Source organism: Carettochelys insculpta, chromosome 19, assembly GCF_033958435.1.
Source record: "Carettochelys insculpta isolate YL-2023 chromosome 19, ASM3395843v1, whole genome shotgun sequence".
NCBI lineage: Eukaryota > Metazoa > Chordata > Testudines > Carettochelyidae > Carettochelys > Carettochelys insculpta.
This window is the reverse complement of record NC_134155.1, coordinates 42339-64282: the sequence shown is the minus strand read 5'-3', so window position 1 is coordinate 64282 and position 21944 is coordinate 42339. Positions and strand designations below refer to the sequence as shown.

At 45.8% G+C, this 21944-nt stretch overlaps 1 protein-coding gene across 6 annotated transcripts in view; it reads left to right on the top strand.

Annotated features, from left to right (window-relative positions):
• Positions 1-21944, top strand: part of LOC142022943 (uncharacterized) — a 62498-nt gene that overhangs the window by 10420 nt on the left and 30134 nt on the right. For 2 of the 6 annotated variants that reach the window (XM_075013314.1, XM_075013315.1), the window contains 17 exons: positions 228-374; positions 630-769; positions 1061-1208; positions 2574-2697; positions 6518-6981; positions 7656-7756; positions 7949-8081; positions 8605-8670; positions 9135-9207; positions 10730-10881; positions 11583-11687; positions 12552-12671; positions 13685-13800; positions 14465-14612; positions 14733-14831; positions 20247-20385; positions 21738-21872. The gene's annotated coding sequence lies outside the window, so the exon portion shown is untranslated. Of the gene's footprint in view, positions 1-76; positions 375-629; positions 770-1060; positions 1209-2573; positions 2698-6517; positions 6982-7655; positions 7757-7948; positions 8082-8604; positions 8671-9134; positions 9208-9973; positions 10044-10729; positions 10882-11478; positions 11543-11582; positions 11688-12551; positions 12672-13684; positions 13801-14464; positions 14613-14732; positions 14832-20246; positions 20386-21737; positions 21873-21944 lie in introns of those variants that run through there. The other 4 variants (XM_075013316.1, XR_012648083.1, XM_075013317.1 and 1 more) reach the window with 4 other exon arrangements.

Sequence of the window (21944 nt, the reverse complement as noted above, 5' to 3'; positions counted from 1 at the left end):
TCCCTCAGGCAAGGTCTAGGGAGGTGTGGGAAAGTAGGAAGGAACACACATTGTGTAGGGGAGGAGACATCAGAGTGAAGCTCTGATTTTATTGATTCATTCTCTGATCAATGAGTGGGGTTAATGGGGATGGGAGAGTGAGGCAGAGACAGAAATAAGATTTCTTACAGCAAAAGAGATTAGTGTAATGATTAGTTCATTCTGACCTTTTTTTGCTGCACTTGTAGAGGAGCCACATCCAAAGGAGAAGCTATCAGAAGTGGATCCAAGCAGCCTGGACACCCTTCTAAGGAGACATGAACAGTCTTCAGCTTCCTGCCTTCTGCATAATTGGCTGAGTGGTCTGTGCTCTGAATTCCTCATCTGTGCTGGCTGTAGGTTCCTTGACTTTTCTCCTGATTGGGCAGGGGACAGCGAACAATAGAGTCTGTAGAAGGGGAAATAGTGTGCAATGTAGAGTGACTGTTTTGGGTGTAGGGATAACGATCACCTTTCTATTTGGAGTACTACAGTGGTAATGAGAGGGAGTGGTGGAATCGAGCGGTGCGCCAGCCATGAAAAGGAGAGGTTATGGGGTATAGCCGACTGAGATGCTAACAGGCCTGTTTTCTCTTTTTTGCTGCCTTTAGGAACAAGGGAAAAGAAGTAGAGCGTCAGTCTACTCCTTTGATGTGATGGAAAGCATGTGAGAGCGGCGAGCCCACAAGCATTATCGATGCAAGGCAAAAGCTGTTATGCCGGGAGTGGAGAAGCAGATGGTTTCACTGAAGTAAGTATCTGTTTTGGAGAGAGTTCTGCTCATGGCCCGTCTGGTTTCAGATAGGGATGCCCCATTAGCTAGGGCTGGAGTTATAAGCAGATCTTCTTAACAAGCAACATTGGTTATGAGCAAGGCCTTAGTTTTAAGGGACTGCTTATTTCTCTGGCATAAGCAGTGTATCCTCTTCAGCAGCTAGATGTATGTAGGATGACGACTGCAGGTGGTGAGATTCTTGTTTTCCCTACACGTCTTGTTTTGTCCCTCTGTCTTCCCCTGTGACATGCCTGTTCTCTCCTACAGACAACCTCCCAACCTCATGAGGATCCTTACTAACAGCCACAGTCTATACCCCAGGAACACCAGTCCTGGAACCTTTTCCTGCAACAAAGCCCGCTGCCAGCTTTGTCCACATATCTTCTCTGGAAATACCATCACTGGACCTAACCAGGTTACTCACAGAATCACGGGCACTTTCTCATGCTCCTCTACTAACATCATATATGCATCATGTGCCAACAATGCCCAGATGCTTTGTATATTGGACAGACTTCTAACTTCCTTAGACAAAGGGTCAACGGGCACAAAACAGACATCAAAACACTCCAGATCCACAAACCAGTTAGTCAACATTTTAATGGAATGGGGCATTCTGTCAATGACCTCAAGGTATGTGTGTTACTGAAGAGAAATTATCGCTCTGTTTTAGAAAGAGAAGTGGACGAACTGACATTTATATTCAAATTTGGAACATCAACACATGGTTTAAATCATGATGGGAACTTTCTGAGTCACTATAGGGGCTCGTCTGCATACTTGACTCAATCTAATTCTTGATCTTCCCCCCCACCCCTCCACTCTCTGATTTGCTCACCTTGATTATCTTTTTCTGATTTGTCCTCCTTGCTTACTGTTTTTGGTTCTCTGTGTCTTAAATATTGAGTCTGTTCTGGTCTGGCTATGGTCTGAAGAAGTGGGTCTGTCCCACGAAAGCTCACCTAATAAACTATTTTGCTAGTCTTTAAAGTGCTACTTGACTGCTTTTTGTTTTTTTTTTTTTCTCTTCCCCTGTGTGTTGGCCAACATAATCTCTTTTTCTCTGTTTCCTCTGCGTGTAAGCAAACAAAAATTAGTCATGAGGCATTTTAAAGATTTTAACAAAATTTATTAGGTGATGAGCTTTCATGGGTCATACGTACTTCTTCAGACCCAACTTCATGATTTCTTTCCAGATCTGAAGAAGTGGATCTGACACATGTAAGTTCATCACCTAATAGATTATTTTGTCAGTCTTTTGAAGTGTTAACTGACAGCTTTTTTGTTTTTGGTAGGACACAGACTAGCATGGCTACTTCTCTGTAACTATCCCTCTGATTGTATAATCTCCTACAGTACCTGGACAGGTGTTCCATGTGTGCATCCTCACTGGCAGAATCTTGGGAGCCAAGGGGAAGTAAGATGGGACATAAATCATGCAGGGTAGGGGACAGGTGTTCCATGTGTGCATCCTCACTGGCAGAATCTTGGGAGCCAAGGGGAAGTAAGATGGGACATAAATCATGCAGGGTAGGGGACAGGTGTTCCATGTGTGCATCCTCACTGGCAGAATCTTGGGAGCCAAGGGGAAGTAAGATGGGACAGAAATCATGCAGGGTAGGGGACAAAAGAGCAGAGCTCTGCCATTGTTGACTCACTCTTTGTTCACTGAGTAGCACCAATGTAGATGTGAGAGAGAGGTGAAGATAGCAAGATTTCACGCAGCAGTAGACTTTAGTGTAATGACAACTCATGCTGGGCTTTTCTGCTGCTCTTACAGAGGTATGCAGGAGCCCTGGCCAGAGGAGAAGCTGGCAGAAATGGATCTGTGCAGCCTGGACATCTTTCTAAGGAGATATGAACAGTCTTGAATAGCTTTCTGCCTTCCTCATAACTCTGTGTTGGTAAGCAATCCATTTTTTTCTGTTTGTTGTCTCTGTTTGCTGTGGGTTTTTTCACAGACCCTGTGGAATTGAGTCTGAGGAAGGGGCTGTAGTCTGCACTGATGAGTGACTGTTTGAGATGTAGGTGCAAGGAGCTCCTTTCTAGTTGTAGCCCTATAGTTGTAATGGGAGGGGTGGGCTCCGTAGTGTGCTAAAGGCGGGAAAAGTTTATGTGAGGTTGCCCACTGAGATGCAGATTAGTTTGTTTTTCCCCTTTGTGCTGTGTTGAGTAGCAAGAGAGAGAAGTTAAATGTCAGTATCACTCCCATCATGCGATGTAAAGACAGCGTAAGTAGCCAGCCCATGTGCGCTGTCGATCTGAGGCAAGAGCCATCCAGTTGAGAGCAGAGCAGCTGTCATTTCACTGAAATAAGTGTCTGGTTTACAGATGGCTCTACTGATGGTCACACCTGGCTCCTGGTGGTGTCTTCAGCAGAGAGTTTGATGCAGAAGGATGTTTTCTAGTAGTGTCTTGCATGTCTTCCTCCTGTGCTTGTTTTAGTCTTGGTTTCTCTCTTTGCTAGTATGTTGGCCAACATTCTCTCTGCCTCTGCTCGTGCTGTCTCCTGCTACAACATGTGGGCAGGCATTCTAGGTGTGCATTCCCACAGGCATTTATTTGACTTTATTTCTCTGTCCTTGCCTTTGCTGCTTGTGCTGTCTTTTTATTTGGGACACTTGCAGGCATCCTAGGTTTGCATCTTCACAGGCAAGGTCTTTTGAGTCAAGGGGATACCGATACATCAGCACACAGACAATCCAGGAAGTTTTTGGAGACTATTGGAGATAACTTCTTGGTACAAGTGCTGAAGGAACTGACCAGGGGCCCGTGCACAACTTGACCTGTTGCTCACGAACAGGGAAGTAGTAGTAGAAGAAATAGAAGTGGGAGGGAACCTGGGCTGCAGCGACCATGAAATCGTAGATTTGAGGATCTGGACGAAAGGAAGAAGGGTGAGCAGTAACATAGAGACCCTTGATTTCAGAAGAGCAGACTTTGACTCCCTAAGAGACCGGATGAGCAGGATCCCTTGGGAAACGAAGATGAAGGGGACAAGAGTTGAAGAGAACTGGAAGTATTTTAAAGAAGTCTTACTGAAGGCACAGGAACAAACAGTCCCACTGCTTAGTAAGAAATGCAAACATGGTAGGCAACCAGCTTGGCTTAACAGGGAAATCCTTAGTCAACTTAAATTAAAAAAGGATGCATACAAGAAATGGAAACGAGGACAGTTGATTAAGGAGGAGTATAAACATATGGCTGGAGAATGCCGGGCAGTAATCAGGAAAGCAAAAGCACAATTGGAACTGGAGCTGGCAAGGGATGTGAAGAGTAACACGAAGGGTTTCTACAGGCATGTGAACAATAAACGGGTTATCAGAGAAGGTGTGGGGTCATTACTGGATAAGGGAGGTAACCTAGTGACAGATGATGCAGGAAAAGCTGAAGTACTCAATGCTTTTTTTGCCTCAGTCTTCACAGACAAAGTCAACTTCCCAATGATGGTCCTAGATGATGCAGTATGGGAAGGTGGAGGGCAGCCATCTGTGGGGAAGGAACAAGTTCTGAGCTATCTAGAAAAACTGGATGTGCACAAGTCCATGGGTCTGGATTTAATGCACCCCAGGGTACTGAGGGAATTGGCAGAGGTCATTGCTGAACCTTTGGCCATTATCCTTGAAGACTCTTGGAGATCAGAGGAGATCCCGGATGACTGGAAGAAGGCAAACGTAGTGCCCATCTTTAAAAAAGGAAAGAAGGACAGTCCAGGGAACGATAGACCCGTTAGCCTTATCTCAATCCCTGGGAAAATAATGGAGGAAATCCTCAAGGAATCCATTTTGAAGCACTTGGAAGAGGGGAAAGTGATCAAAAGTAGCCAACATGGATTCACCAGGGGCAAGTCCTGCCTCTGTGGGGGAAAAAGGAAAAAGAAAAACTTCTGTAGGGGTTAAAATGTTTACCTTTTCCACAATAACGAGACCCCACTCTGTGAGAGGAAATTAGGGGGTCATCTGCACCTCTTTGAAGTTACCACCTTGTCACTTAGAGACAATTTACCCTGAAGACTCCTTTGTTTTTGTCATCATGTACCTTTGTAGGGTAAACTGAAGTCAGCAGAGCTGGTGTTTGCAGACATCTCAGGATAACTTGGCTGAGACTTTGGTATGTTAAAGAAGACAATTAGCTACCAAACTATCTAAACAAACTGTATAAAAAGAACTGAAAACTGATTCTCAGGGCTCCCACTTCTCTGGAAGTTGGCAGCCTGCATATATGCAAATAAACTTTCCTTTTAGATCTCACTCTTGCCTCACTGCTTTGACCTCCAGCCTCGGACCTTTGGGAAACACGGTACCCCAGGGGAAAGTGGCTTCTCCAACACCTCACCAGTCTGATCAGCTTCTATGACGAGGTAACAAGCTCTGTGGACATGAGGAAGTCAGTGGATGTGATATACCTTGACTTCAGCAAGGCTTTTGATACGGTCTCCCACAACATTCTTGTCCATAAGTTAAGGATATATGGATTGGATCCTTGGACTATAAGATGGATAGAAAGCAGGCTTGATGGTCGGTCCCAACGGGTCGTGGTCAGTGGCTCAATATCTGGATGGTGGTCTGTTTCAAGTGGAGTGCCGCAAGGCTCGGTTCTGGGGCCGGTGTTATTCAGCATCTTTATTAATGATGTGGAGGAGGGACTGGATTGCACCCTCAGCACGTTTGTGGATGACACAAAACTAGGGGGAGAGGTAGATTAGTTAGAGAGTAGAGAGAGAATCCAGAGCGACCTGGATAAATGGGAGGACTGGGCCAAAAGAAATCTGATCCAGTTCAATAAGGAGAAGTGTAGAGTCCTGCACCTGGGGCGGAAGAATCCCAAACATTGTTACAGGCTAGGGACCGACTGGCTCAGCAGCAGTACGATGGAAAGGGACCTAGGGGTTATGGTGGATGAAAGGGTGGATATGAGTAAACAGTGTGCCCTTGTAGCCAAGAAAGCTAAGAGCATACTGGGGTGCATTAGGAGGAGCATTTTGAGCAGATCTAGAGAAGTAGTTATTCCTCTTTATTCGGCACTGGTGAGGCCACATCAGGAATATTGTGTCCAGTTTTGGGCCCCCCAGTATAAAAAGGATGTGGATTTGCTAGAGCAAGTTCAGCGAAGGGCAACAAAAATGATTAAGGGTCTGGAGCACAAGACCTATGAGGATAGGCTGAGGGATTTGGGCTTGTTTAGTTTACAGAAGAGAAGACTTAGAGGTGATTTAATAGCAGCCTTCAACTTCCTGAAGGGGAGCTCTAAAAAGGAGGGTGAGAAACTGTTCTCAGTGGTATCAGATGGCAGAACAAGGAGTAATGATCAGAAGCTGAAGAGGGAAAGGTGTAGGTTAGATATTAGGAAAAACTTCTTCACCAGGCGGTTGGTGAAGCATTGGAATGCGTTGCCTAGAGAGGTGGTGGATTCTCTATCCCTTGAGGTTTTTAAGTCCTGGCTGGACAAGGTCCTGGCTGGGATGACTTAGTAGGGGTTGATCCTGCTTGAAGCAGGGGCTGGACTAGATGACCTCCTGAGGTCCCTTCCAGCCCTATGATTCTGTGATGCAAATTGTGTGTTTCTGTGAGGGTGAGTGTGGAGATTTTAGTGGGATTGACTCTAGTCATGGAGTGGTGCTGATTTGGAGAGAGAGATGGAGGTGGATATGAGGGTAAGTGTTCACATAGCACTAGAGCTTAGTGTAGGGTGGCTCATGTTGCGCTGTTTGATCTCCATTTGCAGGTGAATCATCGGGAGCCCTAGCCGGAGGAGAAGCTGACAGAAGTGGACCCAAGCAGCCTGGACATCCCTTCTAGCAATTCTTCGCTTTTGACCTTCATCATAGCTGTCTGTAAGGAGCAGTTTTTTCAATTCCTAATCTGTACTCACTGAAGGTTTCTTCACATGCTGTGAGATTCCTGTTTTGGGCATGGGCCCCTGTGGAATTGAGTCTGGGGAAGGGACAATAGTCTGCTACTTTATAGCCATAGTCCTGCTGAGATAATGGGAGGGATTGGCAGAGCCCCACAATGTACTGGTTGAGAGAAGTGGTTACTCAGCTCTAACTCAGATTCCTACATTTTTCCCCCCACCCCCTTGTGGTGGTTGGAGTACCAAGTAAAAAGAAGTCCACAGTCAATGAGCCTGTGAGCATTATTGATGTGAAGCATGTCCAGCTGAGAGTGGAGCAGCCTCTGCTGACTGAGGTGAGTGTCTGGTTTGGCGAGGGTTCTCCTCATGGCCCACATGGCTCCATGTAGGGATGTCCCATTAGGTTGGGTTGGGTTTGTAAGCAGAGTTTACAAGGGAGACACAGTCCCCAATTTCAGAAGCTGAGTGTCTTGTTTATGTTGTTGGACTCAGTAGGATGACTTCAGGTAGTGTTTTGCTTGTCTTGCTCTCGTGTGTTTTCCCCTAGTGTGTTGGACAACACTCTGTTTCTCAGTCCTTTCCTTTGCTTGTGCTGTTTTTTTTCTTTATATGGGCAGGTACTCTAGGTTTTTTTTTCCTCTGAGGCTAGCCCTTGCAGAAGTAGGACAGATATAAATCACGTGGGGTGGTGGGAGTGAGGGTGTAACTGTGGCTGTAGACTTAGTCTCTGTTCAAGTGGGGCCATTATAGGTGACAGGGGTGAAGACCAGATTACACACACCTGTAGAGCTTGGTGTAGGGGTGGCTTAGGCTGTGGGTGTTTTGTTGTTGTTTGGCATTTGCAGAGGAATGGTTCAGAGCCCCAGCCAGAGGAGAAGCTGGCAAAAGGGAATCCAAGAAGTCTGGACATCCTTCTAAGGAGACATGAACAATCCTGAACTTCCTGTCTGCTTCGTAACTGGCCATGAGTAAGTGGTTAGTTTTTGAATTTCTTGTGTACTTGCTGTAGGTTTCTTCAGAGCCTGTCTGTGCCTGCGTGGGGCCAGGGCCCTGTGGAATTGAGCCTGAGGGAATGACAAGAATCTGCTCTACACAGTGACTACTTTGGAAGTAGGTGATATGTGATGCTTTGCAGTTGTTGCCCTCCAATTGTAATGGAGGTTTGGGGGGGGTGGCTAATGATGGAGGCCTGCATTGTGTTAGATGTGACAGAAACAGATTATGTGACATTGACGACTGAGATGGTGATTGTTTTCCCTCTCCCCTCAAAAACACACACTTTGTACTGCATTGAGTACCCAGGGAAAGGAAGTCACCCATCAATATCTACTTCCTTCATGTGAAGAAAGTGAGAGAGAGCAGTAAGTTCATGAGCATCATGGATGTCAGGCGAGAGCTGTCCAGTCGGGAGCAGAGCAGGTCCACTGTCAGTGACGTAAGTGTCTGGTTTGGTGAGGGCTCTGACTGTGGCCCATCTGGCTTCAGGTAGGGGTACCCTGTTATCTTAAAATGGGTGTTAAGCAGAGCTTCCAGACTAGCAGCAGTGGTTACAAGGGAGACCAGGTCACCATTTTCAGGGGCTGGCTCAGTTCTCTAGTTAGGAGCATGATGGTGATCCTCAACAGATAGATTGGTTCAAGAGGATGACTTTAGATGATGAGTTGTTTGCCTTCCTCCTATTTGTTTCTCTCACCACAGTCCCCACCCTCTCCTCTAGAGCGTTGGTCAGCATAATCTCTCTCTTTTTGTCCTTGTTTTTCCTTGTGCCATGTGGGGGAAAAAGGAAAAAGAAAAACTGCTGTAGGGGTTAAAATTTTTTACTTTTCCACAATAACCAGACCCCACTCTGTGAGAGGAAATTAGGGGGTCATCTGCACCTCTTTGAAGTTGTTACCTTGTCACCTAGAGACAATTTACCCTGTAGACTCCTTTGTTTTTGTCATCATGTACCTTTGTAGGGTAAACTGAGGTCAGCAGAGCTGGTGTTTGCAGACAGATCTCAGGATAACTTGGCTGAGACTTTGGTATGTTAAAGAAGACAATTGATTACCAAACTATCTAAACAAACTGTATAAAAGGGCCTAAAAACTGATTCTCAGGGCTCCCACTTCTCTGGAAGTTGTCAGCCTGCATATATGCAAATAAACTTTCCTTTTAGATCTCACTCTTGCCTCACTGCTTTGACCTCCAGCCTCGGACCTTTGGGGAGTACTGTTCCCCAGGGGAAAGTGGCTTCCCCAGCAGCCATCTCTGGCATATGATCAGCATTGTAGAAATGCAGCCTATAGGCCAGGTCTCAGGAGCTAAAGAGAAGTGCGAGGGGAGGTAAATTGTGGAGGGGGTGGAGTTGACACTGTTATGGTTGACTGAATCGCTATTCATCAATTGGGGCTGGCGTAGATGTGCAAGAGAGGCAAGATTTCACACACCAGTAGAGCCTGCTATAGCGATGGCTCATACATGGCTTTTTTTCCATGTGCTTGCACAGGAATTCCCCTGAAGCCTCTACCTCAGGTGAAGATGGCAGAAATGGACCTGGACATTCTGGATGTCCTTCAAAGGTGATGTGAACAGTCCTTCGCTTTCTCTCTTGTGCAAAACTGAGTGAGTGAGTGATTAGCTTTTTGAATTCTTGATCTGTACTCCCAGCCTTTGAAGAAATCTACAGTAATTTTCCTAACTCGGCACAGGGTCTCATGGAATTGAGACTGGAGAAGGGTCAATAGTCTGATCTCTGGGGTGAATATTTAGGAGATAGTTGCAATAGGCTCCTATAGCAGTAATGGGAGGAGGGTGGCTGATGTCACAGCCCTCAGGGTGTTAGATGTGAGAAGAAAGTTTTTTACAGGGATATTGGTGACTGAGATGCTGACTTATTCTCCCCCCTGCCCGCCTCTTCCCCATGATGGACTGTTTACTTCTTTTCTCTTGCTGTTAAATCCAAGTCTACACCTGTCACATGATGGAAAGAGTTAGAAGAGCAAGCATGCAAGCATTATTGATGCAAGGCAAGAGCCATCCAGGTGGGAGAGGAGCAGCCGCTAATATCCTTGAGATAAGTGTCTGGTTTGGAGATGGCTCTTCTCAAGGCCCACCTGAACTGAGGGGGGAACGGCCAGTTCAGTAGAGTTGAGTTTGTAAGTAGAACTTACCAACTAGCAGCAGTGGTTATGAGGGTCTCAAGATCCCATATCCCCAGAACTGCTCATTTTTTTTCTGGCAGAAGCAGAATGTCTTTCACAGCAAATGGTTAGATCCAGGATGACTCCATCTGGCATGCTTGTTTCCTCTCTCTTCTTCAGCGGGTCGCCAAACACATTTTCATTCTTTTTTTTTTTCTCCTTTCTTTACCTGTGCTTGTTCCAGCTACTTCTATGGGAAACCAGTAAGCTTCTAGGTGTGCATTCCCTCAGGCAGGGTCGTGGGAGACACTGGAAAATGGAAATGGTTGCAACAGAGCAGTGGGTGTGTGGGTGGAGCTGTGACTGTGATTGTTGTCTGTTTATTGAGCGGGACCAATACGCATGGGACAGGGAGTAGGGTATGAAGGCAAGATTTAGCACACCAGTAGAGCTTAGTGTAGTCATGGTTCTTGCTTGGCTCTTTGTGGTCCCTTTGCTGGAGAATCATCCAGGAGCCCTGGCAAGAGATTGGGTGGGAAGAAGTGGACCTGAGGTCCCTGGACATCATTCCAAGGAAACATGAACAGTCCTCAGCTTTCTGCATACCTGGCTGTGAATAACTGGTTGTGGGTCCCCCCCTTTTATTCATCTGTACTCAACATAAGTTTTGTTACAGTATGTGAGTATTCTGATAGGGCACAGGGCCCTGTTACAATGATTCTGGGGAAGGAGCAATAAACATTTTTTATGTGGAGTGACACTCTTGGACATACATGTGTAACCCCTCCTGTTCACTAGCCCAGTGTGAGCTGAAATGGGCTACACATGCTTGGGCTACACATGCCTTTAGACTTCTCCTTAGTGGTAATCTAATAGCAGTAATGGGAGGTGGTGGCAGAGCCCTGTGATGTGTTATGTGACACTGCCCACTGAGATGCTAACTCATTGTTTTGTCCCTTAGTGCTTGGTGGAGTACCACAGGCAAAGAAGTCAACTGTCAGTCTACTCCTGTCACATGATGCGAAACAATAGATAGCAGTGCCCCCATGCACCTTATTGATACCAAGGAAGAGTTGTCCAGCTAGGACCAGAGCAGTTGCTGTTGTCATTCAGGTAAGTGTTTGTTTTGCAGAGGGCTCTCACGGCCCACGTAACTGCAGGTAGGGAATACCCATTAGCCAGGGCTGGGTTTGTAAGCTGAGGTTTTGTGACTAATAGGAGTGTTTACAAGGGAGACTGAGTCCACATTTTCAGTTTCTGCATTATTTCCTTGGGCAACAGATGTTGGATCCAGGAGGATGACCACTCCATGTGGTGTGTTGCTTGCCTTTGCCCCTTTTTCCTATCCTTTTGTCTTCTAGAGTGTTGGCCAACACATCCTCTTTTTCCTTGCCTCTGCTTGTACTGTCTCCTTTGGGAGTGGGGGAGGGATACGAGGTGCGCATAGTTACAGGCAGTCTTGGAAGGCATGGGAAAGTGGGAAGGGATGTAAGTCAAACGAGTTGGTTGGTGCAAGAACAGAGCTGTTACTGTCGTAATTGACTTGGTCTCTTCTCATTGAGAGTTTGGGATGAAGAAAAGCTTTCACACTCCAATAGTGAGCTTACTGCAGCGATGGCTCATGATTGGCTTTTTCTGGTGAGCTTAAGGAGGAATCGTCTGTTAAACCCATTTGGAGGAGAAACTCGCAGAAGTGGATCTTAGCAGCCTGGATGTCCTCCTAAAGTGAAATGAGCAGTCCCCCGTTTCCTGCCTTCTGAATACCAGGCTAGAAGTAAGCGGGCAAGGGCTTTGTTGTCTTTTGTACTTTGCAGGAGTATTCTTAACAGGCCAGGAGCTACCTGACTGGTTACAGGGCCCTGTTGACGTGAGGCTGGAGAAGGAACAGTAGTCTGCTATGTAGACTGACCAGTTTGGATGTAAGTGCAACGGTTTCCTTTCTAGTTGAAGTCCTATGGCAGAAATGGGAGGGGATAGCTGGTGGGATTCGATGAGAGCTCTGCCGTTCATTGGATATGAGAAGTAAAGGTTATGGGACATGGCTGTGATGCTAACTTTCTTCCCCTGCTTGTGCTGGTTTTATTAGTCAGGGAAAAGAAGTCAGCCATGCAAATGTACTCACATCATGAGATAGAACGAATACTAGGATAACCATCTTGTGAGCAATATCAACATCAAACAAGAGTTGTCTGGCTGGGAGCAGAGCAGCTGCTATTGTGAACGAGATAAGTGTGTATTTTGGAGAGGGGCTCTGGTCATGGCCCCCCGGCTCCAAACAGGGACACCTTGTTAATTAGGGTTGGGTTTGTAAGCAGAGCTTCTTCACTAGAAGCAGGAATAACAGGTGAGAGAAGGTCACTGTTTTCAGGGCCTGCTCATTTCTCTCTTAGATGGATCTAAAGGGATGATTCCTGGTGGCGAGTTCCTTTCTCTGAAGTGTTCGTCTCCTCCTTTTCTGTTGTACAGTGTTGTCCAACACAATCTCTGTGTGTCTCTAACTTTGTCCTTTCCTTTGCTTGTGCTACCTTTTCTACAGGACATGGGCATGCATTCTAAGTTCGCATTCCCATCTCAGGAGCCACGGCAATGTGGGAAGGGACGTAAATGATGCAGGGTAGGGGATAAATGAGCAGAGCTCTGTCATCCTTGACTCAGACTCTGTTTATCGAGGTGGGGCTCATATTAGATGGGAGGAAGGAGGGTGGGTTGAAAGCACAACTTCACAGGGCAATAGAGTTTAATATAATAATGGTTCATGCTGAGTTTTTCTGCTGTGCTTGCAGAGGAATTATCCAGTTTCCCCAGCCACAGAAGAACCTGATAGACGTGCTCCTGAGCATCCTGGACATCCTTCTAAGGAGACACGAACAATTCCTAGCTTTCGGCCTTGTGCATAACTGTGTGTAAGTGATCAGTTTTTAGAATTCCACATCTGTACTTGCTGTAGGTTTTTTTGCAGGTTCTGAGCTGCTTGTTAGGGCCTGGGGCCCTGTGGAATTCCTTCTGGGGAAGGGGCCATAGTCTGCTCTGCAGAGTGTCCATTTTGGGTGTATGGGCAATGAACTCCTTTCTAGCTGTAGCTCTACAGGAGTAATGGGAGGTTTGGGCAGAGTCCCACAGCATGTTACATGCAAGTAGAGGATATGTGACATTGTGGACTGAGATGTTAACTGTTTTGTTTTTCCTCATTGTGCCATGTGTAGCAGCCAGGGAAAAGAAGTTAAGTGTCGGACTCTACTGTGACACGATGGAAGCGGGGGGAGAGAGAGACAGAGCAGTCAGTCTACAAGCATTATCAGTGGGAGGAATGAGTCATCCATCCAGGAGCGAAGCAGCTAACATGGTCACTGGAATAAGTGTATGGTCTGAAGAGGGTTCTGGTTATGGCCTGCCTGGCTCCATTACCGTAGGGCTGGGTTTGTAAGCTGAGCTTCCCATCTAGCAGCAGTGGTGACAAGGGAGGCAAGGTGACCATTTTCAGGGATGACTTATGATGGAAGAAGTATGTCCTCTGCAGATAGATGGATGACTCCTGGTGGGGAGTTACTTGTCTTCCATGTGTTTTATTTTATTTTTTTTCCTTCCTCCCTGTCTTCTCTAGCGTGTTGGCCAACACAATCTCTCTCTCTCTTGTTCTCGCTTCTGCTTGTGCTGTCTCCTGTGCAGGACACAGGCAGGAATTCTACATGTACATCCCCACAGGCAGGGTCTTGGGAACTATGGGGAAGTAAGAAGGCATGGAAAGTGCGGGGTGGAGCATGTTAGAACAGAACTTTTTCATTGTTTCCACAGTCTCTGCCCACTGAGTGGAACTGGCATTTATGGGAGTGGAAAGCAGGGAGGAAAGCAAAATTTCACGTACTGGTAGAGGTAACTGTAGCACAGGTTCATGCTGAGCTTTTTGCTGCTCTTGCAGAGGGATCATTGAGGAGCCCTGACCAGAGCAGAAGCTGGCAGAAATAGCTCTGAGCAGCCTGCACATCATTCTAAGGACACGTGAACAAACCTCAGTTTTCTGCATGCCTCATGAGAGTAAGTGATCAGGGCTGTTTTTTGAGTTACTCATCTGAACTCACTGTTTTTAGTTCCAGATCGTGAGCTTCCTCAGTGGGTGCAGGGCCCTGTGTCATTGAGGCTGGCTGGTGAAGGGACAAAATTGGCTATAGATCCACCTCAACCCAAAAGAATCAAACAGGCTCTGCTCACTTGTAGTGCTCAAGCAGTAATGGGCAGGTGATAGAGCCTAGGACTTGAGATGTGAGAAGAGCTAATGTGACTTGATGACTCAGATGGGGCTGGGTTTATAAGCAGAGGTTCCTGACTAGCAGCAATGAATATGTGGAAGCAAGAGACCAGAGGCCTAGCAAAAGTTTGGTCGTGCTATAGCCCTGGCCTGAAAGGAGTGATGGGTACTCTGCTGAAGGTATGCAGAGACAAGAGATGAGACTCCAATGGTTCTAGCGTACTGATAATGTCAAGCAGCTTTGAGATAAGCCAGACCCAGGCAGTGTCAGCTCCCATTACTTAGGAGAGTAAGCTTTGAAGTTTGTCTGTTACTCAGCCATGTGACTACTGTTTTCTTTAATTGTAAAAGTATATATATCTGCCCAAATTGGTGTTCGGAGAGATGCCTATAACTGGCTAGGGGGAGACTCTGTCACTTGGTGCTCTCCCTTGCTAATAGAGTCTCTTACAGTTTCTAACCAAACACAGAGTGAAGCTTTGTTTCTTCCACAAGTACAAGTACATCAAAGTCACCATTTTCAGGGATTGCGCCTTTCTCTGGGCAGGAGTGGAATGTTGCCTGCAGCAGATAATTGGATGCTGGAAGAGAACTCCGGGCAGTGAGTTGCTTGTCTTTGTCTCCTGTGTTCCTGTCACACTTTCACTTTTCTCATATGTTGGCCAACACTGTGTGTCTTTCTCTTGATCCTTTCTTCTCCTTGTGCTGTCTCCTCATACAGAACATGTACATACAGAGCTTGCAAACAGCAGATTGCAAACAGGAGGGAGTTTTGAGAGGGACTCTCTGGAGAAGGAGGAGCGATTTCTGCTACCTTGAGGTAAGTGGCTGTCTGGTGTGCGTGTTTTGTGCTTGGGGGTTCTGGGCTTGTGATGGTCTGTTTGTTTGGAGGTTTTGGAGTGCTGAGCTGTGCGTTTGTTTGAAAGGCTGTGTGCTCAGAGTGACAGTTGGAAGCTGAGAGTCATAGCTGGGACTGAAATCTAAAACTCTCTGCAAATTGGTCAAGCTGTAGCCAGGGGGCGGGGCTATCAGGATGGCCACAGCTTTATAAACCCTGCTAGATAGCGACCAGGGAGCTTGCGAACAGGCGCTTGCAAACAGGAGAGAGTTTTGAGAGGGGAGGTTAGAGGATGTCATTTCCTTCTGACATATAACATATATTGCAAGCCTTTAAATAAAAACCCCATTTATATTCAGATTATTCAATAGAGAAAATGCAGACAGAAGCCCAGCAGCAGAGTGGGGGGCTATCCTGTTTATTGCATAGAGTGTGACATGTCTGACTACCTGCCCTGTGGGTGGGTGGCATATGTGTGTGCTTGTTGCAAGGAGCTCCTGACCCTCAGAGATGGAGTTTGGGCTTTGGAGCCTAGGGTGGCTGAACTGAAGGAGCTCAGGGAGGCAGAGAGGTATGTGGATGAGGCTTTCTGGGACACTGTAGTACTGTCCCACCTCCAGTCCGAGAGTCCCAGTGCTCTTAAGGAGGATGAAAGGCTCAGGGGAACAGAGCAGCCATTGGAAGCTCAGGGAAACCATCCCATAGTTGGGACCCTCCTTCCAAAGGATGTTATGGTATCCTCTCGCACTGAGGATACCTCTCTGGGGGAGCGAACGCCAGTTGTTAGGAAAAGGCAGGTGTTAGGAGTGAGTGATTTGATTGTTAGAAACAAAGATAGCTGGGTTTGTGATGACTGGGAGAGCCATATGGTGACTTGCCTGTCTGGTGCAAAGGTTGCAGATCTTCTGAGGCATCTAGATAGACTAATGTGTAGTGCTGGGGAGGAGCCGGTGGTTGTGGTACATGTTGGTACCAACAATGTAGGAAAGGGTAGGAGAGATGTCCTGGAGGCCAAATTTAGGTTGCCAGGAAAGAGACTGAAAGCCAGGATCTCTAAGGCAGCATACTGAGAAATGCTTCCTGTTCCACATGCAGGGCAAGGTAAGCAAGCAGAACTTGAGTCTCAATGCATGGATCAGACAATGGTGTAGGGAGGAGGGGTTTATATTTGTTTGGAACTGGGAACACTTTTGGGAGAGGGGGAGCCTATACAGGATGGATGTGCTCCACCTAAATCAAAGGGGATTCAGACTGCTGGCACTAAACATTGAAAAGGTCGTAGAGCAGTTTTTAAACAAAGAGATGGGGGAAAGCTGATTGGTGCAGAGGAGCACGTGGATTGGACAGCAGCTCCTCTTAGCGGAGAATCCATTGATAGTTATACTCTAGGCTTTAGTGAAAAAGAGAGGAGGGGAGACATCAAACAATGGGCTAGATCAGGCAAACAATCACGTATGAAAGAATCTAATGCATCTGGGATGGGAAGACAAATAAGCAGAGGCAAATCTTTAAAATGCTTCTACACAAATGCTAGAAGTCTGACTAATAAGATGGGTGAACTAAAGTACCTTGTATTAAAGGAGGAAATTGACAAAAGAGGCATCACGGAAACCTGGTGGAATGAAGACAATGTATGGGGCACAATCATACCAGGATATAAAATATATTGGAAGGATAGAGTGGGCTGTGTGGGTGGCGGAGCAGTACTATATGTGAAAGATAACGTAGAATCAAATGAAATAAGAATTTTAAATGAATCAAAATGTTCCCTAGAATCACTATGGATAGTAATTCCAAGCTCTACTAAGTATATAGCAGCAGGGATATATTATCGACCTCCTGATCAGGACAGTGATAGTGATGTTGAAATGCTAGGGGAGATTAGAAAGGCTACCAAAATAGAACACTCAATAGTAATGAGGGATTTCAGTTATCCCCATTTTGAATGGGTACATGTCACTTCAGGACAAGCTGCAGAAATAAGATTTCTCGATGCCATTAATGACTGCTTCTTGGAGCAGCTGGTACGGGAACCCACAAGGGGAGGGGCAATTCTCGATTTAGTACTGAGTGGAGTGCAGGATCTGGTCCACAAGGTCACTGTTACAGGACCGCTTGGGAATAGTGATCACAATGTAATAACATTTAATATTCTTGTGGTGGGAAGAACACCTCAGCAGTCCAACACCTTGACATTTAATTTCAAAAGGGGGAATTATGCAAAAATGAGGACTTGAGTTAAACAGAAATTAAAAGCCAGAGTGACTAGAACAAAAACCTTGCAAGCTGCATGGAAGCTTCTCAAAGACACTATAATAGAGGCCCAACTTAAATGTATACCCCAAATTGAAAAACATACTAAGAGACTGAAAAAAGAGCCACCATGGGTTAACATCCATGTAAAACAAGCAGTGAGGGATAAAAAGGCATCTTTCAAAAGGTGGAAGGCAAATCCTAGTGAGGTAAATAGAAAGGAACATAAACACTACCAAATTAAGTGTAAAACTGTAATAAGGAAAGCTAAAAAAGATTTTGAAGAATAGCTAGCCAAAAGCTCAAAAAGTAATAAAATGTTTTTTAAATACATAGAAGCAGGAAGCCTGCTAAAAAACAAGTGGGTCCCCTAGACGATACAAATACAAAAGGAGCAATCAAGGACGATAAAGCCATTGTGGAGAGACTAAATGATTTCTTTGCTTCAGTCTTCATGGCTGAGGATGTTGGGGAGATTCCCAAACCTGCACTGTTTTTTTGTGGGAAATGAAACTGAGGAACTCTCCTGGATTGAAGCGTCTTTAGAGGATGTTTTGGAACAAATAGGTAAACTTAATATTAACAAATCACCAGGACCAGATGGCATTCATCCAAGGGTTCTCAAAGAACTCAAATGGGAAATTGCAGAGCTATTAACACTAGTTTGTAACCTGTCCTTTGGTTCAGCTTCTGTACCTATTGACTGGAAGATAGCTAATGTGACATCAGTTTTTAAAAAGGGCTCTAGAGGTGACCCTGGCAATTACAGACCAGTAAGTTTTATGTCAGTTCCAAGTGAACTAGTTGAAACAATAGTAAAGAATAAAATTGTCAGACATGTAGAAGAACATAATTTGATGGGCAAAAGTCAACATGGTTTCTGCAGAGGGAAATCATATCTTACTAATCTGTTAGGCTACGTCTACACGTGCACCCAACTTCGAAATAGCTTATTTCGATGTTGCGACATCGAAATAGACTATTTCGATGAATAACGTCTACACGTCCTCCAGGGCTGGCAACGTCGATGTTCAACTTCGACGTTGCTCAGCCCAACATCGAAATAGGCACAGCGAGGGAACGTCTACACGCCAAAGTAGCACACATCGAAATAAGGGAGCCAGGCACAGCTGCAGACGGTCACGGGGTGGACTCAACAGCAAGCCGCTCCCTTAAAGGGCCCCTCCCAGACACACTTTCATTAAACAGTGCAAGATACACAGAGCCAACAACTAGTTGCAGACCCTGTATATGCAGCACAGACCCCCAGCTGCAGCAGCAGCAGCCAGAAGCCCTGGGCTAAGGGCTGCTGCCCACGGTGACCACAGAGCCCCGCAAGGGCTGGAGACAGAGTATCTCTCAACCCCCCAGCTGATGGCCGCCATGGAGGACCCCACTATTTCGATGTTGCGGGACGCGGATCGTCTACAAGTCCCTACTTCGATGTTGAACGTCGAAGTAGGGCGCTATTCCCATCCGCTCATGGGGTTAGCGACTTCGACGTCTCGCCGCCTAACGTTGATTTCAACTTCGAAATAGCGCCCAACACGTGTAGACGTGACGGGCGCTATTTCGAAGTTACTGCCGCTACTTCGAAGTAGCGTGCACGTGTAGACGCAGCCTTAGAGTTCTTTAAAGGGGTTAACAAACATGCGGACAGGAGATCCAGTGAATATAGTATACTTAGATTTCCAGAAAGCCTTTGACAAGGTACCTCATCAAAGGCTCTTATGTAAATAGAGTTGTCATGGGATAAGAGGGAAGGCCCTTCCATGGATTGAGAACTGGTTAAAAGACAGGAAACAGAGGTAACTAGTGGTGTCCCCCAAGGGTCAGTCCTAGGACCAATCCTGTTCAACTTATTCATAAATGATCTGGAGAAGGCAGTGAGCAGTGAGGTGGCTAAGTTTGCAGATGACACTAAACTGTTCAAGATAGTCAGGACAAAGGCAGACTGTGAAGAACTTCAAAAAGGTATCATCCAACTGAGCGATTGGGCAACCAAATGGCAAATGAAATTTAATGTGGATAAGTGTAAGGTAATGCACATTGGAAAAAATAACCCCAAGTATACTTACAATATGGTGGGGGCTAATTTAGCTATAACTAATCAGAAAAGAGATCTTGGAGTTATTGTGGATAGTTCTCTGAAAACATCCATTCAGTGTACAGAGGCAGTCAAAAAGGCAAATAGGATGTTAGGTATTATTAAAAAAGGGATTGAAAATAAGACAAGGAGTATCTTACTGCCCCTATATAAATCCATGGTACGCCCATGTCTTGAATACTATGTACAGATGTGGTCTCCTCACCTAAAAAACGATATCCTGTCACTGGAAAAGGTTCAGAAAAAGGCAACTTTTTAGTTTAGAAAAGAGGCTGTGTGGGGATGTGATAGAGGTATATAAAATTACAACAGGTGTGGAGAGGGTGAATAAGGAGAAGTTATTTACTTGTGCCAATAATACAAGAACTAGAGGACACCAAATGAAATTAATGGGTAGCAGGTTTAAAACTAATAAAAGAAAGTTCTTCTTCACTCAGCGTATAGTTAACCTGTGGAACTCCTTGCTGACGATGTGCCGACCTACTCCGGGTCCCGTGGGTGCGCGTGGGGTTTGATACAGCGGGGGGAGTCGGGTGGTCTGGGACCGACCACCCCACCTTTATAGCAGCCTTCCATAGTGTAGCAGCAATATGTGATTCAGTGTATCTACTTTAAAACCTAGGTTTCCACAGTATTATGAGTAGCAGGAACAATAACACTCCGATTGTGAACACCACAATGTCCTGTGACTGTTCTAAGTCCCAAAAACTCTCTATACAGCCCCAGCTAGTCCAGCTACTGGTATTTACCGATAGCGATTGATTCATTTATTCGTAACTACAATTACTTAACACTTGTCTTTTTTATATATATATATATATATATATATATATATATAAAATTTATTTATTTATTTATTTGGCATAGGCAAAACACTAGGTTACATATAGCTGTATACAATTACAAAACAAAAAGCAGTCAAGTAGCACTTTAAAGACTAGCAAAATGGTTTATTAGGTGAGCTTTCGTATACAATTACATGTGACTTACCAATAACATCCAATGCTCCCACATCTCACCAACAACTTACGTTACAGCGGCCCTTCAAGTCAGAGATACGGCTTTGTTGGGAACTTTCGTGGCGGTGACGTCCGGGTGATCAGGCTGGGGTCTGCTGTCTGGACTGGAAGTTGCTAGCCTCCACCTCGTGTCCAGGAGCCCACACCCTTATTCCTGGTATATCACCTTTTATACTGTTTCTTTCTTGGGGGTTCAATACCTGGCCAATTAAAGTGTTTGTTACCTAATTTGGGCTTTCTATCCTCCCGGCCTGTCAGAGCGTGTTAGAAGATTTCCTCTGTCCTTGGTCATTTTCCGAACCTCCTCCTGGGACCCTCTGATGTTGCACAACCAAGATGTTCTCTTTGGGGGCTTCCAGCTACTTGCCCCAGCTGTTCTCTTTGGGGACTTATTATCTGCTTGTCACGATGTTCTCTTTGGGGACTCTCCAACTACTTGACAACTTTCTGATTTCTTTCTCCTGGCCTGGCTTCAGACCTTCCCACCGTTGTATGATAGCGTTCCAAGATGGAGTGTGTGGTCATTCTGCCTTGCAAGTGAGGCCCGGCCACCAGGTGCTCATGCTCCCACACTTGCCAGAGGAGACTGCAAAGGCTAGGGCTATAACAGGATTTATGAAAGAGCTAGATAATTTCATGGAGGTTAGGTCCGTAAAAGGCTATTAGCCAATGGTAGGAATAGTGACTCTGGCTTCTTGATTGTCAGAGGCTGGAGATGGATGGCAGGAGACAAATTGCTTGATCATTGTCTTTGGTCCACCCCCTTTGGGACACCTGGCACTGGCCACTGTGGACAGACAGGCTCCTGGGCTGGAAGGACCTTTGGTCTGACCTAGTATGGCCATTCTTATGTTCTTATGTGTTAGATTTGCAGACCGGCAGACTAGGTCTTGGTAGGCATGGTGACAGATGAAGTGAAGAAAATCGTGCTGGTCAGTGGGTGAGAGTGGACCACTGACTCTCGCTGTTCAGCCAATGTCAGTACAAGTGGGGCCAATTGTAGATAGGAGAGGGAGGCAGGGATGAGGGTGAGATTTCACGCATCACTAGAGTTGAATATAGTCATGGCTGATCCTTGGCTTTTTCATCTGCGCTTGTGGAGATATCATCCAGGAGTTCTATCCTGAGGAAAAACTGACAAAGGTGACCTGAAGCAGGCTGGACATCCTTCTAAGAAGACATGGATAGAGTTGAGCTTTCTGCCTTCTGTGTAACTGGCTGTGGGTTAGTGGTCAGTGCCTTGATTTTCCTTATCTACATTTGTTGTAGGTTTCTTCAAACTTTGTGAGTTAACTGGGCACAGGATCCTGTGGAATTGAGTCTGGGAAGGGACAGTAGTCTGCTATACATAGTGACTATTTTGGATGTAGGTACTGTAGACTTCTTTCTGGTTGTAGTCCTATGGAGGTAATGGGAGGCAGTAAGTGCGGACCTGCGGTGATTAATTTTTATGTGTGTCACTGTCAACTGATGGTATTGTTTTTTTTTCTCTGCTTGTAATGGGTTTAGTAGTAAGGGAAGAGAAGTTGACCATCGGTCCACTCCTGTTAGGTGATGGAAAGTGACTGAGAGCAGAGAACCTCTAAGCATGTCAGAGACCAAAGCTGTCCAGATGGAAATGGAGCAGCCACCACTGTCACTGAGGTAAGTGTCTGGTTTGCAGAGGATTCTCCTCATGGCCCACGTGGCTCGAGGTAGAGACACCCTGTTAACTAA